The 12,218-nt window shown below is 42.6% G+C and overlaps 1 non-coding gene across 1 annotated transcript; it reads left to right on the top strand.

The window, feature by feature from the left end:
* The first annotated feature begins 7,798 nt into the window (after positions 1–7,798).
* TRNAR-ACG lies at positions 7,799–7,871 on the top strand. Its single transcript has one exon. It is a non-coding gene; the product is annotated as a tRNA-Arg (tRNA).
* Positions 7,872–12,218: the final 4,347 nt, after the last annotated feature.

Raw genomic sequence — 12,218 nt, 5'->3', positions numbered from 1 at the left:
GTCACCTGGAAAAGCAACTAATAGCTCTTAAATCATCCATGAAACAAAGTATTTCTTGAAATTAGATCATTCATGCTATCTAAAATTCAATAAAATATCTTCTCATATTTTGTTCTGACATAGATTGCCTCATCCATTATGGCATAAGGATTAACGAGTTCAGAGAGTTTTGCATTTTTGTTGAGTGAAATCAGCAACAATAGTAGTCGTCTAGTGCACTAAACCAATCAAACATACAAATAAAGGAAATAGATGAATACCAACCATAGATAATTACAAACATCATAGTGCATGTTGTTAGAACCTGCAATAATAAATACAATTATGAACTTCATTTTCTCAATGAACCACTATAATTTAACATATTAAAATTTTAATAGTACCTGCTATAGATGTCAAATCTGATTCATACATGTCGTCAACAATATTATGATTATTATCTTCAGTCGATCTAATAATTGACACATTGTCATATTTACAAAATGTAATGAAATAAATTTGAGTTTGCAAGTAAAATTACAATAAAAATGTGTCATCAATCGACACATACCCCCCTTGCTACAAATTTGAACAATTGCACTTGTCATGTGACACTTCTCAATATCCGCATCCACGACATAGCCTAGAATTTGAGGTTGATTTCTCCTTTGATGATTTCAATCTCTCCCCACATCCCTTTGTTCTTACTGAAGAAGGATCAAGAATGCCAAGACCCTCATCCATAGATTTCTTCTTTTGACTTCTATCATTACATGTTCTACTAATATTCATTTCTTGAATTTTGTTGCAGATAGAATCGAATTGTTCATCCAAAAAGGTTGTCCCCTCATTAGTCAAAGATGCATCATCAATTAATATTGAAGCTTTATAAGATAACCTCGAGTGTCTCGACATCAAACACCTTTATGGATTTAGATCATTGATGTAATTTTGCTCCCCTAAAGCATATATTGCTCCAACTTTTGCATCTCGTGCCCATAGTTTGAGTATATATGTATTAGGCAAATGAAACACTTGACTGATACGAAAAAAAACTAACATATGTCTGCATGGAATACCCTCAAACTCAAATTTCATGCGACTACATGATATGTAATCCCCTTGTCTATCATGCATGAGTACCCTTGGTTTCAAGGAAGAAGAACTTTCAAATTTCATCACATGGTAAACCACTGAGTCAACTCCTGTAAATGCTTGTTGCACATAATAACTATGACTCTCGCTCATTTCACTTTGAAACTCTGGCCATTTCTTTTTTGTGTACAACTTAACCATTTGAGTTTCCATTGGCCAATTTATCTTAATTTTCATATGCTCATTCATGTCAATATGGTCCGTAACTAACTCATTGTGTCTTTGGTGTCTCAGTACTCTATTAAAACAGGTGATAAAGTTAGGGGTGAGCATTCGATTAATTCGATTAATTTGATATTAATTGTGTATAAATTCTTTTTATTGTTATTTTAAACAAATTTAGTTAATTCGGTGTTAACTGAAATAGCTAATTCGGTTAATTCAGTTTTAGTAAAATTTTGATTTGATTCGATTAGCCAACACTAAATCAGTTAATTCGATTAATTTATGGACCAAATTAACCGAATGCTCACCCCTAGATAAAGTCCATCAATAAGTTCTTATTGGAGACATATCTCTTGAAAAATGCATGTGAGCATTCAGATCTTTGACTACTTAACATTCCAACACAAAATAAATGGCTAAAATATACTAGCACTCATCTGTGTCGTAATTCATACATCAACGATTACCAATCATTATTCTCTAAGTTAGCACACTTGATAGTCTCTTCCATAACTTTTCAAAACCATCAGGTGTTGTAGAATTTGCAATGACATTCTTTAAGCTTTGATAATGGTTTTGAAAAGTCAAAGGGTTTAATTTTTTTAGAAATTTGTTCAGTATGTGCCACAAACAATATCGATGCACTGTTTGAGGGAAAATTTATGCAATTACTTTTTCATACCAGGATCTTGATCAGTGATGATAACACTTGGTGGACCTTTAGACATGACTTCTATGAACTTTTTAAGCAACCAAACAAAAGATTCAGTTTTCTCATCACTTAGAAATCCGCAACCAAAAATAATTGTCTGATGATAATGATGATTAACTCCTACAAAAGGTATCAAAATCAAGTCATATTTGTTGGTGTTATATGTTGTATCAAATACAACTACATCACCAAATATATTATATGCTCGCCTAGATATATAATCAACCCAAAAACACCTACTAAATTTGTTATCTGAATTAGTCTCATAATTAAAGAAAAAAACAGAATTCTTCTCTTGCTTAGATGTTGATCTTGTCTGAAAGCTGAATCAACGGACACTGGGCACGTGGTGCTCTCCAAGCGGCTGACACAGATCTCTTGACTGTCCACACGGACCTCCGGCGAACCTGCACAGAAGTCGGGCCGGGAAGGGGTTCCCGGCGACGACCCTCCGACGCTCAAGTCAGGTAAGCGAACAACGAAGAAGTGGCTCCAAGTATCAAAGAATGCGTACCTCCGGTGAAGTGCGAGGCTCCTTATATAGAGCTGGGAAGGAGTCCATGCACACATACCGAGGTGAATACGTGTCCCCAGCCCATACCTCAGTAAGGGCTTGTCATCAAGCTTACCTGACACCATACTGCTACAGTCCAAGCACGTCTTCGATGGGACAGCGGAACCCCTTGTCGTAAGATTTGGAGTATGGCCGGATTATAGAGCATGCCCACTGTCAGAAGATGTCCCTTGTCCTTTTCTCCTTATTCCCTGCCGGGCGTCCGGTCGGCCAGCACGCGCCTTACGTCCGGCCGGTCACATATAGTGGTCTACTTGGGAGATTCTCGGTAAGGTGCTCTGTGGAGACTATTAGCAGTATGCTATCTTATGTCTTCGGCCGAGCGTTCCATCCGCTCGGCCCTTCGATCCTATTCAACGAGCGTCGGAACCCCTAGTCTTGTTGGGTCGTCCTTGGTTTAGTTGGGACCCCGTTCGGCCGACCGGTCTTCGCTTCTCCGGTTGGACGTCGGATACTTTGACCTCCCCGTGGCGTTGACTTCCCAGAAAGGGGGTCCCCCGTTCTTACCGCCGGATCACTTGCCTCCCCTTCAAGTCTAGTCGAAGGAGGCGATTAGTCCGACTGACTGGACCATCAGTTGGGCCGAGCGGCGCCATAAGAATACCATCTACTCGGAAACAAAGGGAATAGCCAAAACCCCAGTCAACACCAACTTTCCTTTCGTTTGCTGTCCTTTTGCTGGTCAATGTGTGTGTTGTCCGCTCGCCTCCTATCACACCTCCCATGCTTGACAAGTATTTTTACGAAGTATTTTGCGATACATTTCCGCTCAGACGAATGTGTCCTGCTTCAACAGAAGGGGTTATTCACTGAATATTGATGAAGTACCTTTGGGTACTGGGCCGAGCGGAACGCATTGGTGGTCAAGCGATGTTGACAGCGAGTACGAGTCTTCTTGATCGCCTTATTCCTCTCGGAGGGTTTATAGACGCTGGCTCGTCTCTCGATTTTTAGCGTCGGAGCTCGACGGTCTTCCGCTCGGAGGGTTTATAGACGCCGGCTCGTCTCTCGATTTTTAACGTCGGAGCTCGACGGTCTTCCGCTCGGAGGGTTTATAGACGCCGGCTCGTCTCTCGATTTTTAACGTCGGAGCTCGACGGTCTTCCGCTCGGAGGGTTTATAGACGCCGGCTTGTCTCTCGATTTTTAACGTCGGAGCTCGACGGTCTTCAGCTCGGAGGGTTTATAGACGCCGGCTCGTCTCTCGATTTTTAACGTCGGAGCTCGACGGTCTTCCGCTCGGAGGGTTTATAGACGCTGGCTCGTCTCTTGATTTTTAACGTCGGAGCTCGACGGTCTTCCGCTCGGAGGGTTTATAGTCGCCGGCTCGACTCTCAATTTTTAACGTTGGAGCTCGACGACCTTCAAGGCTAATTTCAACACGGTCCGAGCGGCACGTGGTCTTCGTGTAGTCGGCCGTTCGGCCAATAATTTCAAAATGTGTTTTATCACTTTACCTCCTGCATTAAAAGGACACAGGCGACCAAGACATACATAAAATGAATTACATCGGCGCACCTTTCACCCAGCTCGGTACGGCTGGAGGTGGTTCGCTCGGCCATCCTCTTTCCCCTTGAATGCCGACCGGATCTTTATCTCGGCTCCATGTTGAGATATTCTCCGGTCGGAACTCTGATGCCACTCGACCTCTTGACGTTGACGTCACTTATTGCTCGGAACGCTCGGCTTGCGCCTTCTGCCTTTGTTGTTCCACTAGCTTGGCTGCTCTGGTTTCGATCAGAGCGTCGAGCTCCTCTGTGGAGAGCATCACCGAGTGCGGTCGTCTAGCTTCGTCCATTGCTTCCGATCGGATGTAGGAGCGTTCCCACAGACGGCACCAAATTGATCCTGTCCGAAAGTTGAATCAACGAACACTGGGCATGTGGCGCTCTCCAAGCGGCTGACGCAGATCTCTTGACTGTATGCACGGACCTCCGGCGAACCTGCACACAAGTCAGGCCGGGAAGGGGTTCCCGGCGACGACCCTCCAACGCCCAAGTCAGGTAAGTGAACAACGAAGAAGTGGCTCCAAGTATCAAAGAATGCGTACCTCCGGTGAAGTGCGAGGCTCCTTATATAGAGCTGGGAAGGAGTCCATGCACACATACCGAGGCGAATACGTGTCCCCAGCCCATACCTCAGTAAGGGCTTGTCAGCAAGCTTACCTGACACCATACTGCTACAGTCCAAGCACGTCTTCGATGGGACAGCGGAACCCCTTGTCGTAAGATTTGGAGTATGGCCGGATTATAGAGCATGCCCACTATCAGAAGATGTCCCTTGTCCTTTTCTCCTTATTCCCTGCCGGGCGTCCGGTCGGCCAGCACACGCCTTACATCCGGCCGATCACATATAGTGGTCTACTTGGGAGATTCTCGGTAAGGTGCTCTGTGGAGACTGTTAGCAGTATGCTATCTTATGTCTTCGGCCGAGCGTTCCATCCGCTCGGCCCTTCGATCCTATTCAACGAGCGTCGGAACCCCTAGTCCTGTTGGGTCGTCCTTGGTTCAGTTGGGACCCCGTTAGGCCGACCGGTCTTCGCTTCTCCGGTCGGACGTTGGATTCTTTGACCTCCCCGTGGCGTTGACTTCCCAGAAAGGGGGTCCCCCGTTCTTACCGCCGGATCAGATGTAAAAAACTTGATCAATGTTTCAACATCAATACCCTTTTGTTCATCTTTTAAATTTCTCTCAAAATTTCTAATATCTTTTTCTGTACAACCTACTCTCTCAAGCCCTCCATACTCTATCTCCAATATTCGCATTTGTTGACAAATTAGTACATTGACCTCTGAAAACTATTTTGTTAATGTTTTCTTTGCTACCGAAATATTACGATGTGAGCGTAACAAATTCACCTTGCATAGAGTCGAGAGTGGATGATTATGAGTTTCTATAAAATTACTAACAACCCAATTAGCCCAGTTTGTTTCTTCACAAATGCAATATTTGATTTACAACACATTCTAACTGCGCCACGTGCTCTTTCTTTTATCGGTTGATCAACTTTTGTATGTTTATTCCATCGCATTAGATCTGTATGTCCTTCTTTAAAGCATACAATTTGTTTCCATGTTACTTCATTTGTGATATTATTTTTCTTGCTCATGTGCATCCTTGAATTAAACTCAGCTTCTCGTGCATATTGGTTATAGAATGAATATGCCTCATCTAGTGATGAGAATTTCATTCCAATTTTTGACTTTCGATCATCTGCAACTTGGGGAATGTATTCTTAATCATCAACTCTATTTTCTTCTATTTCTGGACACCCTCACATTATAATTGACAATAGGTAATTAGATAAACAAATAAAAAATACAACTTATTGTAGATAATGTAAAATAGAAACACTATGGTAACAATAAAACTATTGTAACAATATGATGAAATTTGCAACAGAAATGGAAATAAATCTGATCACAAATACTATTGTAAACAATATGATGAAATTTGCAACAGAAATGGAAATAAATCTGATCACAAATACTATTGTAAACAATATGATGAAATTTGCAACAGAAATATAAACAAATTTGATCGTAAGTTAATTTTTAAAACTGAGTAATAATTACACGAAACTAGCTCCACCAATCGGTTGGTTCAGTTGACTTTTGAGCAAACAATTGGTATTATTGTAGATAATGCGAAAAAGGAGGTCTGAATTCAAATACTCAACATCTAATAGGCATTCAATATAATCTTGCAATTTATCAAAAATAAGAAAGGGAATTTTAGAATACTTTGATAGCTAAAGACCTCTATCAATCAACAATAACAACAAATTTTGTACTGAGATCTATCCCCTTCATCACTGCATAGGTCCAAACAGAAGGCGGAAAAATATATTTCTTGATCAATTGGGAGCAAAAACTTGGATTTTATTCTACCGGTATAACATAGATGCAAAATCAATTTAATAAAATAAACTTTTACCGGCAATGAAGGCACGAGGATGATTGTGGAACCTAGCTCTGCAGTGCCTGTGAGAATATGTCGCAGCAAGGAATCACGCAAGCTAGTGAGGACGACTTCGAAGAGGAGGACCGCGAGTTAATCCCCCCAAGCTAGGACGGCTGCCGAGAGGTGGACCGTGAGTTAGGGTTTCAGATCGAAGCGATTCTGCAGGGGTTCCACTCCTTGCTGCTTTGTGAGAGGTTGTGTCGAGCGGGGGGCGGGGGCGGGGGCGGGGGGCGGCGATGAGTGCCACGAATGAGGAGGGTTGCGATGAGGAGAATCACGAGTGAGGCGAGGGACAGGGCTTCAGATCGAAGAGCTTATGCAGGGGGTTCCACTCTTCGCTGCGCCTGTGAGAGCTTGTCTCGGCGAGGGGGTCTCTGCGGCGAGGAGTGGAACGAGTGAGGACGATCGCGGTGAGGGAGGATTGTGAGTTTGGGCAGGGTCGGGAGGACAGCGAGCGAGAGAGTGTGTGGCGAGGAGGACCGCGAGTATGGGTAGCGTCGGGAGGATGGCGAGCTAGGGCACAGGGAGGGAGGAAGAGGAGAATCACGAGCTAGGGCACAGGGAGGGACTCATTCGGTTCGTGGCAAGAAGTAAATAAAAAACCTGTGACACACACTTGCCACAAGGACGATCCGTAGTAGTCCGCATATTTTGATCCGCAACATAGTATTCCTGTATATATATAAACAATTTATAAATAAATTTCTTGAGTCTTATATAAAATTAATTATAAATTTATTTCATTATTTAAATATATAAAAACAGTAATTTATAAAATTTTACAATCCGTTGATAATATATTAAAAATAAAATAAATTTTATGTATTGAATCAATATCATTAATTGAGTTTGATAAAAAACAACAACTTAAATTTGATAAAAAGAATTACGAAACAAATTTGAACAAGCTTAATAATATAAATAAATAAATTTGAACACAAATAAAGTCAGCTCTATTTAACTTATTTACACTCCTCGAAGTCTCTCTAAACGAGATGTTAGGGAATTAATGCGCATTTATTTTGTTTTATTAGAAACCATTTAAGAATATGTGCATTATGTTTTGTCGAAAAAATAGAGAAAACAAATTATATTTTTATTATTTAACTCTTCTTTAACGTTCATAAATTCTATTGACATTTACAGCTTTCTTGTCGTTGTCCAAACTGGTGCCTTATCTATCCCTATTGTAAGGATGCGTTAACAAATTGAAATTATGATCTTGTTATTTGTTCGATCAACAAATAACTATGACTCCGTGGCCCAATGGATAAGGCGCTGGTCTACGGAACCAGAGATTCTGGGTTCGATCCCCAGCGGAGTCGTTGGTTCTATTACTCATTTTGATTGTTGATTATTTTTTCAATAAACCGTGGATTAGGACGCCTAGGGTTTGTATTTTCTCATATTGACATTCGTTATAGATGATCAAAGTTACTTTTTTTTTTCCGAACAGAAAAAGATTTAATACATTCTCAACGTTCTATAGGGGCTACTAGTGTGCTTTTCTTCTCCTTGCTCTTGGGGTCTCACGGCAGGCCATTGTATCCGCTACCAAGTAAGCAACAGCACAAAGAGAAAAAGGCCTTGCAGACATCGAGGCCTTACAACATTGCTCTTCGTGGATCGAATGGAGAGATTCCTTAAGAAACAGCTGCTGCTTATATGATAACTACTATCCAACTTAAATTTATGGAACGGTCGAATTTTTATAGTGGACAGTCGACTGTTAGTTTTAACAATCGATTGATATGCGGGGTTTCTAACCCGTGGCCTATATAATCAAGCCTTGAGAATTTGGTTATAATTGACGAAATTAGTGGTGATAAACCCTAATTAGTAATCTACTAGTCTCAAGAGTCTTGGTTGGTGTTGTGGTGAGGTTTCTCCACCCAAAAGAAGCGACTTGAGATAGCCTGAGTTTGCCGGGGGATAATCCACCCACGGATATGGATCGTTCACCTTACGGACAGCCGTGGAGTAGGAGCAAGATATCTCCGAACGTTACATCGACATGTTAATTGGTTTGCTTGTCTTTCTTAGTCTTTGCATTTTTTTTAGTGTTTAGCTTGTTTGTTTTGTTTGTATTCCGCTATGCAAACTAACATCGTAGTAAGAAGCGAGTATTTGGGGGTGCCGTCTATCTAATCCTCCTTCAAGCCGGCCACCGATCCCTTATAGGTTTAACGTCGCCGTTCGACGATTTGGGTTGTCGTTCGGCAAAGAATTTGGCAAACGTTTGCTTTTGCTTTCAGTCCTGCATTTTGAAGGGCGTAGGGATATAGAAAATACATTAGTTACATCAACGCACCTCTCATCCCACTCGGTATGATTGGAGATGGTTCGCACTCCATGGACGCTCAAGTTGCCTCTGTTGGTTGCTACTCGGAAAACCTAGAGGTTCCACTGTACAAAAATTTTGTACAAAGGTCTGAACCTTTTCCTAGCTACCATGTGTTCTTTTAAATTAAATTTTGGATCGCCTGCAGAACTTAACACGTTTGATCCAAAACTTAATCTATTTGTTCTTTTAGGTTTTGACTTGGATCTCCTGCGGAACTTAACACGTTCGACCCAAATCGCCTTAAGTTATTAATTCCATTAAATATTAATTTCCATAATTGGTTCCCAGTACTGACGTGGCGAGACACATGACCTTCTTGGATATGGGAGCAACCACCACCGACTAGACAAAACCTTTTATAGAAATCTAATATTTAATTTCCTAAAATAACTTTAGGTTAATCGAAAAGAACAATCAAATCACAAGGAAAAAATAAAACAAAAGAACACAACTTCGAAAAACATATTCGAAATACTAGAATCGTAAGCCTCTTGTATTTGGTATTATTTCCATAAATAACTAGCATGATGCGGAAAGAAAAATTACTAGTTATACCTTCTAGAAAGACCTCTTGATCTTCTACCGTATTCCTCTTCTAACCTCGGACGAAGTCCACCTGCAGGGTTTAACATGACAATCCTTATGAGCTCCTCTTGGGGACATTCTCAACCTAGATCACTAGGACACAGTTTCCTTCTATAATCAACAACACACACTATAAGTGATATCATTTCCCAACTTATCGGGCTTATTGATTCATCGAACTAAATCTCACCCATTGATAAATTAAAGAAATAAATATCAAATATATGTGCTTGTTATTATATTAGGATTAAGAGCACACACTTCCATAATAACTGAGGTCTTTGTTTCTTTATAAAGTCAGCATAAAAGAAACGACCTCTAATGGTCCTACTCAATACACTCTAAGTGTACTAGTGTAATTATATAATTAAGATAAACTAATACCTAATTACACTACGACCTTCCAATGGTTTGTTCCTTTCCATTATGGTCGTGAGCTACTGTTTATAATTTATAAGGTACTGATAACATGATCCTCTGTGTGTGACACCACACACCATGTTATCTACAATATAAATTAATTGAACAACTACATTTATCATAAATGTAGACATTTGACCAATGTGATTCTTGTTTATACCAAAAGCTAGGCTTTTAGTATACACTCTAACAGCCTCCCGTCCTCATCCTTCAAGTAATAGGCGTCCGAGCAGAGCTTTTCCACGATCCTGAAGGGTCCAACCCATGGAGCTTCCAACTTGGTGACGTCGCCGACCGACTTTACCTTCTTCCACACAAAGTCATCGACCTGGAATGATCTTGGGATCACCCTTCGATTGTAGTTCTGCCTCATCCTCTGTCGGTAGGCAATCAGACAGATGACGACTTTAGCACGTGCCTCGCCCACCAAGTCCGGCTCCAGGAGTCTCCGTTCGTCATTGTTCTCGTTATAGTGTTGTATCCGGTCGAACTCTACTCCAAGTTCAACGGGGGTGACCGCTTCACCGTCGTACACCAAGTGAAAGGGGGTTGCTCCCGTTCCTTCTTTGGGGATCGTGCGGATCACCCACAACACGTTGGGGAGTTCGTCTGTCCAACTCCCTCCCATATGGTCGAGTCGCGCGCATAGGATCCGTAATATCTCCCGATTGGGGACTTCTGCTTGCCCATTAATATGAGAATATGCTATCGAGGTGAAGACCTGTTGGATGTCATACCCCTCGCACCATTCCCTGAGTTCTTGACCAACGAACCATCTCCCGTTGTCCGAGACAAGCCGACGGGGGATGCCGAATCGGCAAATGATGTGCTGTCAGATGAACTTCTTAACTATCTGTTCGGTTATCCTGGCTAGCAGCTCGGCTTCAACCCACTTGGAGAAATAGTCGACCGCGACAAGTAGGAACTTCCCCTGACCTGTTGCCATTGGGAAGGGTCCCACGATATCCATGCCCCATTGGTCGAACGGGCAAGACACAGTAGACGCTTTCATTTCCTCGGTCGGTCGATGTGAGAAGGTGTGGTACTTCTGACAGGACAAGCAGGTGGCTATTGTCCGAGCGGCGTCCTCCTGGAGGGTCGACCAGAAGTATCCGGTCAGGAGGATCTTCTTTGCTAACGAGCGGTCACCCAGGTGTCTGCCACAGGATCCCTGATGCACCTCTCGTAGCATGTAATCAGCGTCTTCTGATCCGACGCACTTGAGCAGAGGCCTGGTGATGGCTTTTTGTAAAGTTGGTCCCCGATCAAAGTGAACCGACCAGCTCTTTTCCTCAATAAGTTAGCCTCTTCCCGATCGGAGGGTGTAGCTCCTGATAGCAGAAATTCAGTCAGTGTCGTTCTCCAATAGTTTGGGAAGGTGAGCCCCTCCATCCGATCAATGTGGGCTACCAGGGACACCTGCTTGATCGGTTGTGATATGCCGATCGGAGATAGAGAGATGGCCAGTTTGGCCAATTCGTCCGCTGCTTGATTCTCCGCTCGGGGGATCTTTTGTATGATTACCTCATGAAAGTTGGTCTTCAACTTTTCGAAGGCTTCAGCGTAGAGCCTGAGACGGGTGTTGCTTATCTCGAACGCCCCAATCAGCTGTTGAGCGACTAACTGCAAATCTGAATGTATGAGGACTCGGATAGCTCCGATGTGCCGAGCCGTACTCGACTTCATTATTGGTCGCTCGATAGTCTAGCTGAACGGACAGCTGCATCCTCTTTTCTTGGGGCGAGATCAGCAGTAATCCGATCCCACTCCCCTGCCGAGTGACCGACCCATCTATATATATCTTCCAAACAGCTTCTGGTTCAAGATTCTGTACCTTAGTGATAAAATTCACCAAGGACTGTGCTTTGATGGTCGTTCGGGGATGATACTGGATGTTGAACTCACTGAGCTCCGTCGTCCATTTGATCAATCGATCGGACGTCTCTGGGATAAGAAGGACTCTTCCCAAAGGGTTATTGGTCATCACAATGATTATGTGCGCGAGGAAGTATGGACGAAGCCTCTGAGCGGCAAGCATCAGCGCATAGGCCAATTTCTCAAGACTGGTGTAGCGAGACTTAACATCCTTTAAAATATGGCTCAGAAAGTACACAGGCTGCTCATCACCATTTTACCTTACTAGTGCCGAACCGACCGCATGCTCGGTTGAGGACAAATAAATACGAAGCAGCTCGCCGACAACAGGCTTAGCGAGCATGGGTGACGAGTTGAGATATTGTTTAAGATCATCGAATGCCTGGTTGCATACCTTGTTCCACTGAAACTTGGTGGCTCAACGTAGTATCTTGAAAAATGGCAGGCT

Source organism: Zingiber officinale, chromosome 7B (assembly GCF_018446385.1).
Source record: "Zingiber officinale cultivar Zhangliang chromosome 7B, Zo_v1.1, whole genome shotgun sequence".
Taxonomy (NCBI): domain Eukaryota; kingdom Viridiplantae; phylum Streptophyta; class Magnoliopsida; order Zingiberales; family Zingiberaceae; genus Zingiber; species Zingiber officinale.
The sequence above is the reverse complement of the archived record's forward strand: the minus strand, read 5'-3'. Positions and strand labels throughout refer to the sequence as shown.